We start from the raw sequence: 14,420 nt of genomic DNA on the forward strand, positions 1-14,420 counted from the left end.
CCAAGTGCCCCCCCCCATGCCTCACATTTGGCTGAAGCCCCGAGCCGTGGCAGGTGCACCCCACAGGGCTGATGCCCTGAGCCCTGATGCCCCGAGCCCTGGTTCTTGAACTTCTGAAGTTAGTCATATGTGGCTCAGAGGGTCAGTAAGTTTGGCCACCCCTGCTAAAGGGGGACAGAGGAAGGGCTTTTTGTGACTTCTCCCCAGCCAACGCATCTCTGGTGGATTGGCTGTAATTTGGGCCAGAGTTTGGATTTGAAATTCATTCAATTTCTAATGTAAACCATTGTGAACTCCAAAATATGATGCCGAGAGAACATTCTGGTTGAAAAATGTACAAAAATATCAATAAAACGTTACAAACCCTGCAGTTAGAGAAGGAGTTCTACTTGTCTGGCACAGAAATGATGACATTACAGAAACCACAGAACTTGAAAATACTAATTTTTACATTAAAGCACCAGAAAATCCAAGCCAACAATTTCAAACTGTGGTTTTATCTACTATTAAAAGATCTATAACAAGCAACTTCCAGAATCAGCATGAAACCTAATTATAGAAGATCTCTGCTGTAGCTGCTTCTATTTACGTCTCCAAAACCACAGAAGCAAATAATCCAGGCTGTCCTACAACATCAGCATGTTCCTGCCCTTTCTTTTGCTGTCTTGATGACACTTTTGAATGCATTTGCTACATGTCTCTGGCACTGATCATGTTCACTTTGAACTCTATTGCAAAACTTCAATTAACTCCATAGGAGAAAGATCAAATCCTTTATCTAAAATATTACCTACCACTAGACATCAGAAATGCAAATGCAATTTTATTTTTAACAGTGTTAATTGTTTCTTTTGAGCACAGTCATTCAATGAACCATTTCCTAAAAATAGGTGCAATTCCAATTTCCTATGCAAAGGCCTAGTAAAAAGTCATTGCATAGAAGAACTACAGAGGTGTTGGGGGAGTCATGCAGCCTGGGATGTAGCAATGGTTCTTGCCTGCTGGTAACCCTTAAGCAGGGTTTAGTCCAAAGATCAGCACAGGTTTTTTGCCACTGCCTAGACATTTGATCAGCTAACCCACAACCATGTTTGGCTATGGGGCTTGGTTGTGTAGCACAAGTCACTCTATGTGGCTTCTCCATTTCCCAAATCTAATCACAAAATTGCAGTCTTTCCATTATGTTTTGGCTCTTTCATGGTCATGCCAGGGGCTGCAGGCTTTGAACTATATAGTATTTTAATTTAAATTAATTACATTCAAAAGCTGCAGAGAAAAGGTGTCAGTTATAATGCAGTTTTGTATCACTCCTGTCTGGGGGTACACAGTTGTTTCATGAATAGTGGGCTGTGATAGCTAGGCCATAAGCTGGGAGGTCAGGATCAGTGTTTCTTGCCTGTCTGGTCCTGCCTAGAGGGTGAGCAGGTGACAAGTTTTCTCCCCCTTCAATCCCAAACCTAGACAGGAAGATCAAAGTGGCCTATGAATTTCCAAGTCACAACAAAAAGCATCAATGAGTCCTGTGGCACCTTATAGACTAACAGATGTATTGGAGCATAAGCTTTCGTGGGTGAATACCCACTTCGGATCACAGGGCCTTTATATGCATAGCCTCTTAAAGGGTACATCTAGACTGCAACTAAAAACCTATGGCTGGCCCATGCCTGCTGTCTTGGACTCATGGGGCTGTTTAATTGTGGAGTGGATGTTTCGGCTTGGACTGAAGCCTGGGCTCTAGGACTCTGCAATGTGGGAGGGTCCCAGAGCTTTGGCTGCAGCCTGAGTCTGAACGTCTGTACCACAATTAAACAGCCCCATAGCCCGTACCCCGTGAGCCTGAATCAGCTGGCATGGGCCAGCTGCAGGTTTCTAATTGCAGTGTAGCCATACCCAAAGTATCACTTACAGTGCTTCTGCTGAAGGTCATCCCTGTCTCAATGAGTAGATAAACCCTTTTGTTTTGTATTTATTTTGAATGTTTACACATAATTATGTTACTGCTTAGAGATCTTGAACGGTTTGTTAATTGAATATTTTAAAAATACTTTTCAATTCACCTTTAAAACACTGGCCAGTTTATACAGTACCTTTATACTAACGTTTTTGCAATCATTGCTTCCTCGCCCCCTCCCCCCGCCCCACAAGTAATCCTCTTTGTATTTCTCTCTTCAGAGTTACAGCATTTGCTTTGCTGACATCAGTGCTTGCAGCTCAGTAGGCATCCCTTGAGTTGAATATGTAATCATTTATGAATGGTTTGCATCTGTGGCATGTATCTACTGTTGCCAGTATGACATTGATTTTGTTGGTTTTTATATTATTCTGCACAAAATTGTAATCATGATATGTTTTGTGTCAATATCCAATGAAAAGACAGAAGAATAATTGGGTCAAGGTTATGTTACTGACATTGTCTTTCAGCTTGCCAATATTGAATCTCTAAGGTAGCTCAGAATGTGATTATAAACTTCTCTAGTAACAACTGTAAAAAAGTCTTACACATATGGAAGCTTCTGACTGTTAGGTGCACTAGTGGTGGTGACAAGATGCTTTCAGATACTCGATCAGGTCAGTTGATGGATAGATACTTTTATGGAGGAACAAGATGTTAAGTTCGGATTCTGAAAAAAAAAAAGAAAAAAAAAACCATAGCTGAAGCACCTGCTTGGCATTATCATTGAGAAGATGTGAAAAAAGAACCAGACTGATTGCATTGTGCCACTTTTCTCGTGACATGCAACTACCACAGCATTAAAGTCACTGGGGAAAAGAATTATATTATGATAAGATCTTTCAGATAAAGGGCTACTGAACAAGTTGAGAACACTTCTTTGCAGGGGGTTTGTTGTTTTCTTGGCCAGGAGATATCAGTTAATCACTGTCTTATCTTTTGTGGAAACTCTGCCTTTATGAGCCTTATAATGTTTGACATTCATGAATCAATGTACTAGGCATGGGGACTGAATGGAGTAGTGATGTGCCTTAGCCATAATAAAGAATATACTGTCAAAATAACTTCCCACTACAAAATAAATGTATATTGATCATTTTTATTCAGAAATCCTTTAGACTAAGCAAGAGTAAGAAACAAATCTTTTTGGGTGATAATCAAGCGATTTTCATTATTGGTAATTTAAAAATCATTAGAAAATCATAACTTTCTATGTCTATATGTTTTTCAAGGAAGAAATCTTCTTTCTGTACATCATTCCCAAAGAGTCATCCGTCATAGAGCTCAGCTTCATAGCTAGCAAGAATAAATGAAATTCTGCAATGCCACCGATTGCTTGAGGTTCCCCAACAAACCTGTTCCTGCTAGTAGATCTGAAATCCATGATTTTTCATCTGACTCTTGGTTGGTTTAGAAAAAAACAAGGATCATCAAAAGAAGATCTTGGAAGTGTTGTGTTTAAGTAAAACTGGTCAAATTGGGGGTTAAACTAGATGACCTTTGTGGTCCCTTCTAATCCTATGGTTCTATAATTCTAAGAAATTATTCTCTGTGGATATTCTTTGTGAGGTTATTTCTTGTTTCATAATTCATGAGCCAATCCTGATTTCAACAAATGTATTTGATATTTGTAAGTATTTTCCCAATAGTTTATAGAAATACATTTCAGCCTAACGTGCTTAAATTGTTCTCTTCATCATTCACATTTCATAGTATGTAAAGTGTCACCAAAGTCACAGTTTCAGCTCCCTGACTGAATGACTTGAACTTTTAAAATAAAAGGATAAGTACTGAATTGCAAATATGAAACAATGAACTTTTAATATGAATTATTGGATTAATAATTAATCATTAGTGCTAAAATTCACAAAAAACTTTCCAAGATTCACAAATATTCCCATAAATACCTGTCAGCCACATAAATACTAATAAACAATAAATAAAAATAACAGCACATTAAAATCCACTAGTATATTTGCAAAAATAATTCAATTGCTTTTTTGTAGTATCCAACCAGTTTAAAGTTTGGTATGTGGTGAGATAAGGAACTAAGGGGGTCCAGTGGTTCTGCTTGGATAAGCATCAGAATGTATCCAAACCTTCCTTCTTTTTTTAAACTTCTAGTAACCCCCAGGCCTCTCAACATTTATTTTAATTATGCCTACAAATGTTCTAGGCACCTTACAGAAACAAGCTCCTCCTTTATCCTCTTCCACTCATCCATGGTTTTGAGCTTCTTGAGAGACAGGCAAAATGTAAGGTTGTGAACAGCAATGAGGATGGATTTAAAAAAAAAAAAAGGCTCATCAGATGATACACACAACCCAAACACTCTTCCTCTGATTCCCAATAGGCTTCCAACAGAAGGTGACACCTTAACCCTCCTCTTTAATAGGCATTTATTAACTTTCCTTGCATCCATCTGGCCTCCTTCCAGCACTCTTTGACCCTTCTCTGTGTGGTGTTACATAGCTTGATAAAGTTAGAGAATATTTATACATGGCTGTGCAATCTGTGACAGTTTGGAGTACTGTCCCTGTGGATCATAAATAAAGAAAATTATTCAGCTGTACAGTGCTTTTGCTCTATTTTAATTCAAGTATATACGATTTTGGCAATGACAGATTAATTTTTATGTTGTACCATATCTATTCTCATTTTATTGACTACCATGATCGTGATACAAAACACACTCTTTATTCTGAGTTTTATCTTCATAATGGAAGATGGCCTGGTGAGGTATTTTACTGAATGTCTGCTATAGCAGCATATAAAATCAACATGAGAGTGAAGGCAACTAATATTAGCATTCTGTGTACTGTATGGTTCATAAACTAACTTCTGTTCTTCATTACTGGACTTTTCCAGATATGTAGAGGAAAAAGTTACCTATTACTGAAAGTCTAAAAATCTATCAGTGTACCTACCACACTCCAAGTAAATTGACAGGCGCTTCTGCTGGCAATAGCTGGCAGTAGTGATTATTATCTATTGCAGTTGTGCATCAGGATCCCAATGTGGGATTGAGGCCCCTCTGCACTAGGCACTGTCCAAATATGTAAACACAACGATGGTTCCTGCCCTAGCTCCTCAAATGTGTCGCTGCATCTTCCGGCAGATCCCTCCAGCACCTCAAGCTGCTCTGCCCCTGCTAGCTGCTCAGGTCCCTTCCCCCAGTGTGGTGAATCAGACTGATTTGTGGGTGCTGGCTACTTCCCATTGGCTCTGGTCTGGAGTTCTCTGGTTGGCCAGAGGCCTTGCCAGTCCCATGATCATGACAGATTCGCATGGGGAGGGGACCAACGAACCAAACTCACAGAATTTTAGTAAGGGGTCAACTGTCCCCTTATATTTGCATAAGTTGTTAGCTTCAGTAATTACAGGAGACCACAAAAATTAGTAAATTCCTGTCAATGCAAATTCAGTATCAATAAACTAAAATTTATTTATACTGAATTTGCATTGACAGGAATTTACTAATTTTTGGTCTATGTATCAATCCTGGTTACTCTCCTTCTGGGAAGAAATCCACTTTCCTAGTCATACTGTCCTTTTAAAACTTTTTGAAGAATAATTGGTCCTGACCTTTTTCCTTTTCTTTTTTCTAAACCCCAGTCAGTTCACAAAAAATGTGCTTTCCCCCCCTCTTATTATACTACAAAAATAGTAATCTGACAAACTATACTAATTTAATACACATGATTTCCAAGTGCCAAAGTCCTAAATAAAATCTCTTTAGTCTATAAGAATAATTGATTAGATTAAGAAAAAAATCGTGAATTGTTTTGGCAAGAATATAATACCCAACTTAAGAAACCTTTAATTTTCTTTTATAGGACAGACTAGAGTTTGTTTCATATGGAGCTTTTCATACAGAGGCTATCTCAGGTTGTTCACAATAATGAGCTAGAAGCTGCTACGGCATCTATTGAGCAGGCAAAAGAGACAGCCATTATGTGTTCAGAAATAGGTTACACAAAATCTTATATTATTAGAGCCAATTTACTGAGATGAGAGGAAATGCTAGCCAGGACGTTGAAGACATGACTCGTCAACTCGTGAAATTACCCATTGCTGACAAAGAATGTCAGCAACTGGTGCAGTTGAACCAGTGTGGAATATGGTTTAACTGCAGGTTTAAATGAGGCCAAACTGTGTTTATCACCGTTTCAGAAACCGTTGTTAAAATCTTGCAGTTAAATCATATTCAGCACCAGTTCAGCTGCACCCATTCCTGTCAACCGTTAACAATAGCAATTCGCTACCCAAGATTAGTGGTTTGAAAAACATCAGGCAGTCTTTTTCTGACTTAGCTGTGTACGCCTGTGCCTCCAAAGACCTCAAGCCACCATCCAGAGGACAAGCAGGGAGGGGCAAGAAGCTAGAAAAAGGTAAGTCATAGGAGAGATTCAAAGAGGGGAGGGATATAATCAGAACAATATGTGAGGAAGATGATGTTGGGAACAAAAGAGACTGGTCTAGCTTTGCACCAATCCTGCTAACCAATCTGAAAGTAGACTTGATGAACTCCAACATAGTTCCATTCATGTCCCTGCAGCTGGAAGGTAGGTCCCTTTGTGGTAGACCTGGTTTAAATTGATCAAATTTGTGAAAATTAAGAATTTTGAATTTAAAAAACGGGAAAATGACAACAAAATGTTCATGATTCCTCTGTAGAGGACACTAGGTAAATTGCTTATAAGGGTTTTGTTTTCTTCACAGAAAATAACAAATTAACCAAGTGCAGTTGCTGAACTGTGTGTCTGGCAGACATGCCCCACTGTAGCAAAATCAACATATCAATGATTTCAATTCATTGTTAGTTAAAGCACAGGATTTGCATAGGGTTCAACAGTGAAGTGTCAGAGCCACATTCTCCTCTCAGGTACAATGAGGTAATTCCACTGACTTTAAAGGTGTTGCGTGAGCCATTAGCACTGACTCACGTAAAGTCTGAGTTTGGTTTCTATGTTGCCACCCTAAATGTTCTAGTGATTCAACTATAGTAATTGAGTACTTTTGCATACCTCTTTGGTACTTCTATTTTCTAGGTATTTAGTGATTTAAGTGAGTCCATGAAAGCTGGCTGTATTTTAAAGAAGCCTTATTGAGGGCGCAGGAACAAACCATCCTGAAGTGCAGAAAGAATAGCAAATATGGCAGGTGACCAGCTTTGCTTAACAGTGAAATCTTCAGTGAGCTTAAACTCAAAAAGGAAACTTACAAGAAGTGGAAATTTGGACAGATGACTAGGGAGGAGTATAAAAATATTGCTAGAGCATGCAAGGGTGTAATCAGGAAGGCCAAGGCACAATTGGAGTTGCAGCTAGCAAGGGATGTGAAGGGTAACAAGAAGGGTTTCTACATGGATGTTAGCAACAAGAAGAAGGTCAGGGAAAGTGTGGGACCCTTACTGAATGGGGGAGGCAACATAGTGACAGATGATGTGGAAAAAGCTGAAGTACTCAATGCTTTTTTTGCCTGGGTCTTCACAGACAAGGACAGTTCCCAGACTGCTGCACTGGGCAACACAGTATAGGGAGTAGGTGAGCACCCCTCAGTGGTGAAAGAACAGGTTAAGGACTATTTAGAAAAGCTGGACATGCACAAGTCCATGGGTCCGGATCTAATGCATCCAAGGGTGCTGAGGGAGTTGGCTGATGTGATTGAAGAGCAATTGGCCATTATCTTTGAAAATTCATGGTGATCGGGGGAGGTCCCAGATGATTGGAAAAAAGGCAAATATAGTGCCCATATTTTAAAAAAAGTGAAAAAAAGAGAACTACAGACCAGTCAGCCTCACTTCAGTCCCCGGCAAAATCATGGAGCAGGTCCTCAAGGAATCCATTGAAGCACTTGGAAGAGAGGAAGGTGATCAGGAACAGTCAACATGGATTCACCAAGGGTAAGTCATGCCTGACCAACCTGATTGCCTTCTATGATGAGATAACTGGCTCTGTGGATATGGGGAAAGTGGTGGATGTGATATATCTTGACTTTAGCAAAGCTTTTGATATGGTCTCTCACGGTATTCTTGCCAGCAAGATAAAAAAGTATGGATTGGATGAATGGATTATAAAGGTGGATAAAAAACTGGCTAGATTGTTGGGCTCAACCAGTAGTGATCAACGGCTCCATGTCAAGTTGGCAGCTGGTATCAAGTGGAGTGCCCCAGGGGTCGGTCCTGGGGCTGGTTTTGTTCAACATCTTTATTAATGAACTGGATGATGGGATTAATTTCACCCTCAGCAAGTTCGCAGATGACACTAAGCTGGGGGGAGAGGTAGATATGCTGGAGGGTAGGGATAGGGTCCAGAGTGACCTAGACAAATTGGAAGATTGGGCCAAAAGAAATCTGATGAGGTTCAACAAGGACAAGTGCAGAATCCTGCACTTAGGAAAGAAGAATCCCATGCAACGCTACAGGCTGGGGACCGACTGGCTAAGCAGCAGTTCTGCAGAAAAGGACCTGGGGATTACAGTGGACGAGAAGCTGGATATGAGTCAGCAGTGTGCCCTTTATCAGAGGGGTAGCCGTGTTAGTCTGGATCTGTAAAAAGCAACAGAGAGTCCTGTGGCACCTTTCAGACTAACAGATGTATTGGAGCATAAGCTTTCATGGGTGAATGCCCACTTCGTCAGATGCATCTGATGAAGTGGGCATTCACCCACGAAAGCTTATGCTCCAATACATCTGTTAGTCTTAAAGGTGCCACAGGACTCTCTGTTGCTTTTTACAGTGTGCCCTTGTAGCCAAGAAGGCCAATGGCATATTGGGCTGTATTAGTGGGAGCATTGCCAGCAGATCGAGGGAAGTGGCGAACAGCAGAGGCTAACAGAGGGAGTTTGTCTGGGAGTTCGCCTGGGGAGAGCTCACTGAGTCTTTCATCTTGCAGGCTTCTCTGAGTAGTTACTGCAACAGCTGAGGAAGCACTTAGAAGGAAGGTAATATGGAAGGTAAGCGTTCAGCTGTTGTAACCTGCACAGATTGTGCCATGTTTGTCTTTCTTCCACAGGACAGAAGCGACTTTGTCTGTACAAAGTGCAAACTGGTCTCCATATTGGAAGAGAAGGTTTGAGGTCTGGAGAAACAAGTGTCGATCCTGCATTGCATAAGAGAAAATGAAGATTTCCTGGACAGACGTCAGGATATGCTTCTACGGGCACAACATTCTCAAGAATCAGAGCAGGCTGCGCAGCAGTGACAGAGGGACGGTGAAGAAATTTGGCAGCATGTGACCTCCAGAAGAAGAAAGAGGAGCGTCCATGTACCAGCAATGGAGATACAGGTGAGCAACCGTTTTCATGTTCTCTCCATAGGTACTAATGCGGAGAGTGGACTAGATGATACATCTGAGGGAAGGGAGCAGAAGGAGACTCCACCGATTGGAAGGCATGAGATGCACTGTCCTAGGGATGGGGGTTCCATGACCACCGCTCCCAAGAGAAGGAGGCGGGTGGTGGTGGTCGGGGACTCCCTCCTCAGGGGGACTGAGTCATCTATCTACCGCCCCGACCAGAAAAACCGAGAGGTCTGCTGCTTGCCAGGAGCTAGGATTCACGATGTGACGGAGAGACTGCCGAGACTCATCAAGCCCTTGGATCGCTACACCTTCCTGCTTCTCCATGTGAGCACCAATGATAATGCCAAGAATGACCTTGAGCGGATCACTGCAGACTACATGGCTCTGGGAAGAAGGATAAAGGAGTTTGAGGTGCAAGTGGTGTTCTTGTCCATCCTCTCTGTGCAAGGAAAAGGCCTGGGTAGAGACCGTTGAATCGTGGAAGTCAACGAATGGCTACGCAGGTGGTGTCAGAGAGAAGGCTTTGGATTCTTTGACCATGGGATGGTGTTCCAAGAAGGAGTGCTAGGCAGAGATGGGCTCCACCTAACGAGAGGGAAGAGCATCTTCGCAAGCAGGCTGGCTAACCTAGTGAGGAGGACTTTAAACTAGGTCCACCAGGGGAAGGAGACCAAAGCCCAGAGGTAAGTGGGGAAATGGGATACCGGGAGAAAGCACGAGCAGGAGAGTGCAAGAGGGGAGGACTCCTGTCTCATTCTAAGAAAGCGGGATGATCAGTGAGTTATCTTAAGTGCCTATACACAAATGCAAGAAGCCTGGGAAACAAGCAGGGAGAACTGGAAGTCCTGGCACAGTCAAGGAACTATGATGTGTTTGGAATAACAGAGACTTGGTGGGATAACTCACATGACTGGAGTACTGTCATGGATGGATATAAACTGTTCAGGAAGGACAGGCAGGGCAGAAAAGGTGGGGGAGTTGCATTGTATGTAAGAGAGCAGTATGACTGCTCAGAACCCCGGTATGAAACTGCAGAAAAAACTGAGAGTCTCTGGATTAAGTTTAGAAGTGTGAGCAACAAGGGTGATGTCGTGGTGGGAGTCTGCTATAGACCACCAGACCAGGGGGATGAAGTGGATGAGGCTTTATTCCAGCAACTAACAGAAGTTACTAGATCACAGGCCCTGGTTCTCATGGGAGACTTTAATCACCCTGATATCTGCTGGGAGAGCAATACAGCGGTGCACAGACAATCCAGGAGGTTTTTGGAAAGTGTAGGGGACAATTTCCTGGTGCAAGTGCTGGAGGAACCAACTAGGGGCAGAGCTCTTCTTGACCTGCTGCTTACAAACTGGGAAGAATTAGTAGGGGAAGCAAAAGTGGATGGGAACCTGGTAGGCAGTGACCGTGAGATGGTCGAGTTCAGGATCCTGACACAAGGAAGAAAGGAGAGCAGCAGTATACGGACCCTGGACTTCAGCAAAGCAGACTTTGACTCCCTCAGGGAACTGATGGGCAGGATCCCCTGGGAGAATAACATGAGGGGGAAAGGAGTCCAGGAGAGCTGGCTGTATTTTAAAGAATCCTTATTAAGGTTGCAGGAACAAACCATCCTGATGTGTAGAAAGAATAGTAAATATGGCAGGCGACCAGCTTGGCTTACCAGTGAAATCCTTGCTGATCTTAAATGCAAAAAAGAAGCTTACAAGAAGTGGAAGATTGGACAAATGACCAGGGAGGAGTATAAAAATATTGCTCAGGCATGCAGGAGTGAAATCAGGAAGGCCAAATCACACTTGAGTTGCAGCTAGCAAGAGATGTTAAGAGTAACAAGAAGGGTTTCTTCAAGTATGTTAGCAACAAGAATAAAGTCAAGGAAAGCGTGGGCCCCGTACTGAATGAGGAGGCAACCTAGTGACAGAGGATGTGGAAAAAGCTAATGTACTCAATGCTTTTTTTGCCTCTGTCTTCACGAACAAGGTCAGCTCCCAGACTGCTGCACTGGGCAGCACAGCATGGGGAGGAGATGACCAGCCCTTTGTGGAGAAAGAAGTGTTTTGGGACTATTTAGAAAAGCTGGATGAGCACAAATCCATGGGGCCGGATGCGCTGCATCCGAGGGTGCTAAAGGAGTTGGCGGATGTGATTGCAGAGCCATTGGCCATTATCTTTGAAAAATCATGGTGATTGGGGGAGGTCCCGGATGACTGGAAAAAGGCTAATGTAGTGCCCATCTTTAAAAAAGGGAAGAAGGAGGATCCGGGGAACTACAGGCCAGTCAGCCTCACCTCAGTCCCTGGAAAAATCATGGAGCAGGTCCTCAAGGAATCAATTCTGAAGCACTTAGAGGAGAGGAAAGTGATTAGGAACAGTCAGCATGGATTCACCAAGGGGAAGTCGTGCCTGACTAACCTAATTGCCTTCTATGAGGAGATAACTGAGTCTGTGGATGAGGGGAAAGCAGTGGATGTGTTATTCCTTGACTTTAGCAAAGCTTTTGATATGGTCTCCCATAGTATTCTTGCCAGCAAATTAAAGAAGTATGGGCTGGATGAATGGATTATAAGGTGGATAGAAAGCTGGCTAGATCGTCGGGCTCAACGGGTAGTGATTAATGGCTCCATGTCTAGTTGGCAGCCGGTATCAAGCGGAGTGCCCCAAGGGTCGGTCCTGGGGCCGGTTTTGTTCAATATCTTCGTTAATGATCTGGAGGATGGCGTGGACTGCACTCTCAGCAAGTTTGCAGATGACACTAATCTGGGAGGAGTGGTAGATACGCAGGAGGGTAGGGATAGGATACAGAGGGACCTAGACAAATTAGAGGATTGGGCCAAAAGAAACCTGATGAGGTTCAACAAGGACAAGTGCAGAGTCCTGCACTTAGGACGGAAGGATCCCATGCACTGCTACAGACTAGGGACCGAATGGCTAGGCAGCAGTTCTGCAGAAAAGGACCTAGGGGTTACAGTGGATGAGAAGCTGGATATGTGCCCTTGTTGCCAAGAAGGCTAATGGCATTTTGGGCTGTATAAGTAGGGGCATTGCCAGCAGATCGAGGGATGTGATCATTCCCCTCTATTCGACATTGGTGAGGCCTCATCTGGAGAACTGTGTCCAGTTTTGGGCCCCACACTACAAGAAGGATGTGGAAAAATTGGAAAGAGTCCAGCGGAGGGCAACAAAAATGATTAGAGGGCTGGGGCACACGTCCTACCGGGAGAGGCTGGGAAAACTGGGGTTATTTAGTCTGCAGAAGAGAAGAGTGAGGGGGGATTTGATAGCAGCCTTCAATTACCTGAAGGGGGGCTCCAAAGAGAATGGAGCTAGGCTGTTCTCAGTGGTGGCAGATGACAGAACAAGAAGCAATGGTCTCAAGTTGCAGTGGGGGAGGTCTGGGTTGGATATTAGGAAACTCTATTTCACTAGGAGGTGGTGAAGCACAGGAATGGGTTACCTAGGGAGGTGGTGGAATCTCCATCCTTAGAGGTTTTTAAGGCCCGGCTTGACAAAGCCTTGGCTGGGATGATTTAGTTGGTGTTGGTCCTGCTTTGAGCAGGGGATTGGACTAGATGACCTCCTGAGGGCTCTTCCAACCCTAATATTCTATGATTCTAAGTGTAGTAATTTAGTACATTTTAATGTTTTACTTAATCAAGAAAGCATTTAAGAAACTTTAAACATCTCTATGTTGAATAATCAGTGCATTTATCTTTTTGTCTTATTTTAAAGTAAGTTTTTCTTTCTTGTCATATATTTTAAGATAATTACATTTTCTCTTGGGAACATTACTTTTGTTTCAGTTGTATTATACTGTACTATGAAGGTGATCAGTTGGTCACTACACTTTAATTATATTCTATTCACCTTCCAGCATCTATACGAGGTGTAGTGAGACTGTAAACTCAAACTAATCTGACGGTCTTCCTAACTGTGAAAAACATCAGTACATTGTAGAAGCTGTAAAGATAATAAATAATAACATCACAGTAATCAATAATGCACGAGCCTTTTGCTTCCAAGGATGTACATTCCATGATAGTCTAGATTATTATGAACGAGTTTGGTGTTCTCATTCTAATTCCCATCATAAAACCACCACTTTAAAAAAAATCAGCTGCAGAATGTTCTTTAATGTAGCTCAGGAGCGGAATAATAAGCATGAGTTAGGTAAGTATTGAGATGAATTGGCAGAGTTCTATAGGAGATCTTGCACAGCATTGGCTTGTCCTGCTGGCTTAGATTAGTGCTATTACTTCATTTTCATCAGCACTGAACTTTGTCACAAATACTAAATAGAAACAAAACTTATTTACTTTTTCTTTTTTCATTGATTATGTGTGTATATATATATATGAGATTTGTAATGCTAAATATTAACATATATATGAGTGTGTAGAGATATATCGAAGTGGAACTGAAAGGAGTGTGAAGCCCTGACCTTTACGATCCAACTCAACATAGTTAAGACTTCTTTCAGTTCACAGTTTCTGCTTTCTTCCCAATTTTAATAGGATGTTCTTTTCTTTTCAGCTCACTGATCCTCTGTGGAATTCAAATTAAGTAGCTGACGCACATGCATGAGATGTCTTCTGTCCCTCTCCCAACTTAATGGCATAAAGACTAAGTGAGGTCAGGAAAGAATTCCCCCCTGTGGGGGGGCGGCTGCCCCACGCACGGAGAGTGTGGGCTGGGGCAGGCCCGGGTGCCTGCATATCCCGGCAGCCAATAAGGGAAAGGCTTGTTGCGAGCCAATCAGAGCCCATATTGGGGACAGCCAATCAGGGCCAAGCTCAGCCATATAAAAGACTGCTCAGGGAGAGAGCAGTCAGTCTGTCCCAGGCCTTCAGAGGGGAAGGTCTGTCTCCAGAGCTGGGAGGCCAGCACCACAGACAGCGCAGTGCAGGCCAGCCTTGGAAAGCGGGAGAAGGTCCTACTCCGTAGCCTGCCAGGTGGCAGGCCCGGAAGGAAAAGGCCTAGCAGGGAGAAGGGCCGTTGGGGAAACGGTCCAGAGGAGCAGTCAGAGGAGGAAGGAGAAGGAGGACAGCAAGGCTGTCGCTAGAGGGCCTCTGGACCGGGACTCAGAGTAGTGGGCGGGCCTGGGTCCCCCCCTTCCCCCCTTTTTGTTCCCTTTGGTCATACACGCAGCCATAGGCCGCAGGGAGCGG

Source organism: Emys orbicularis, chromosome 5, assembly GCF_028017835.1.
Source record: "Emys orbicularis isolate rEmyOrb1 chromosome 5, rEmyOrb1.hap1, whole genome shotgun sequence".
Taxonomy (NCBI): domain Eukaryota; kingdom Metazoa; phylum Chordata; order Testudines; family Emydidae; genus Emys; species Emys orbicularis.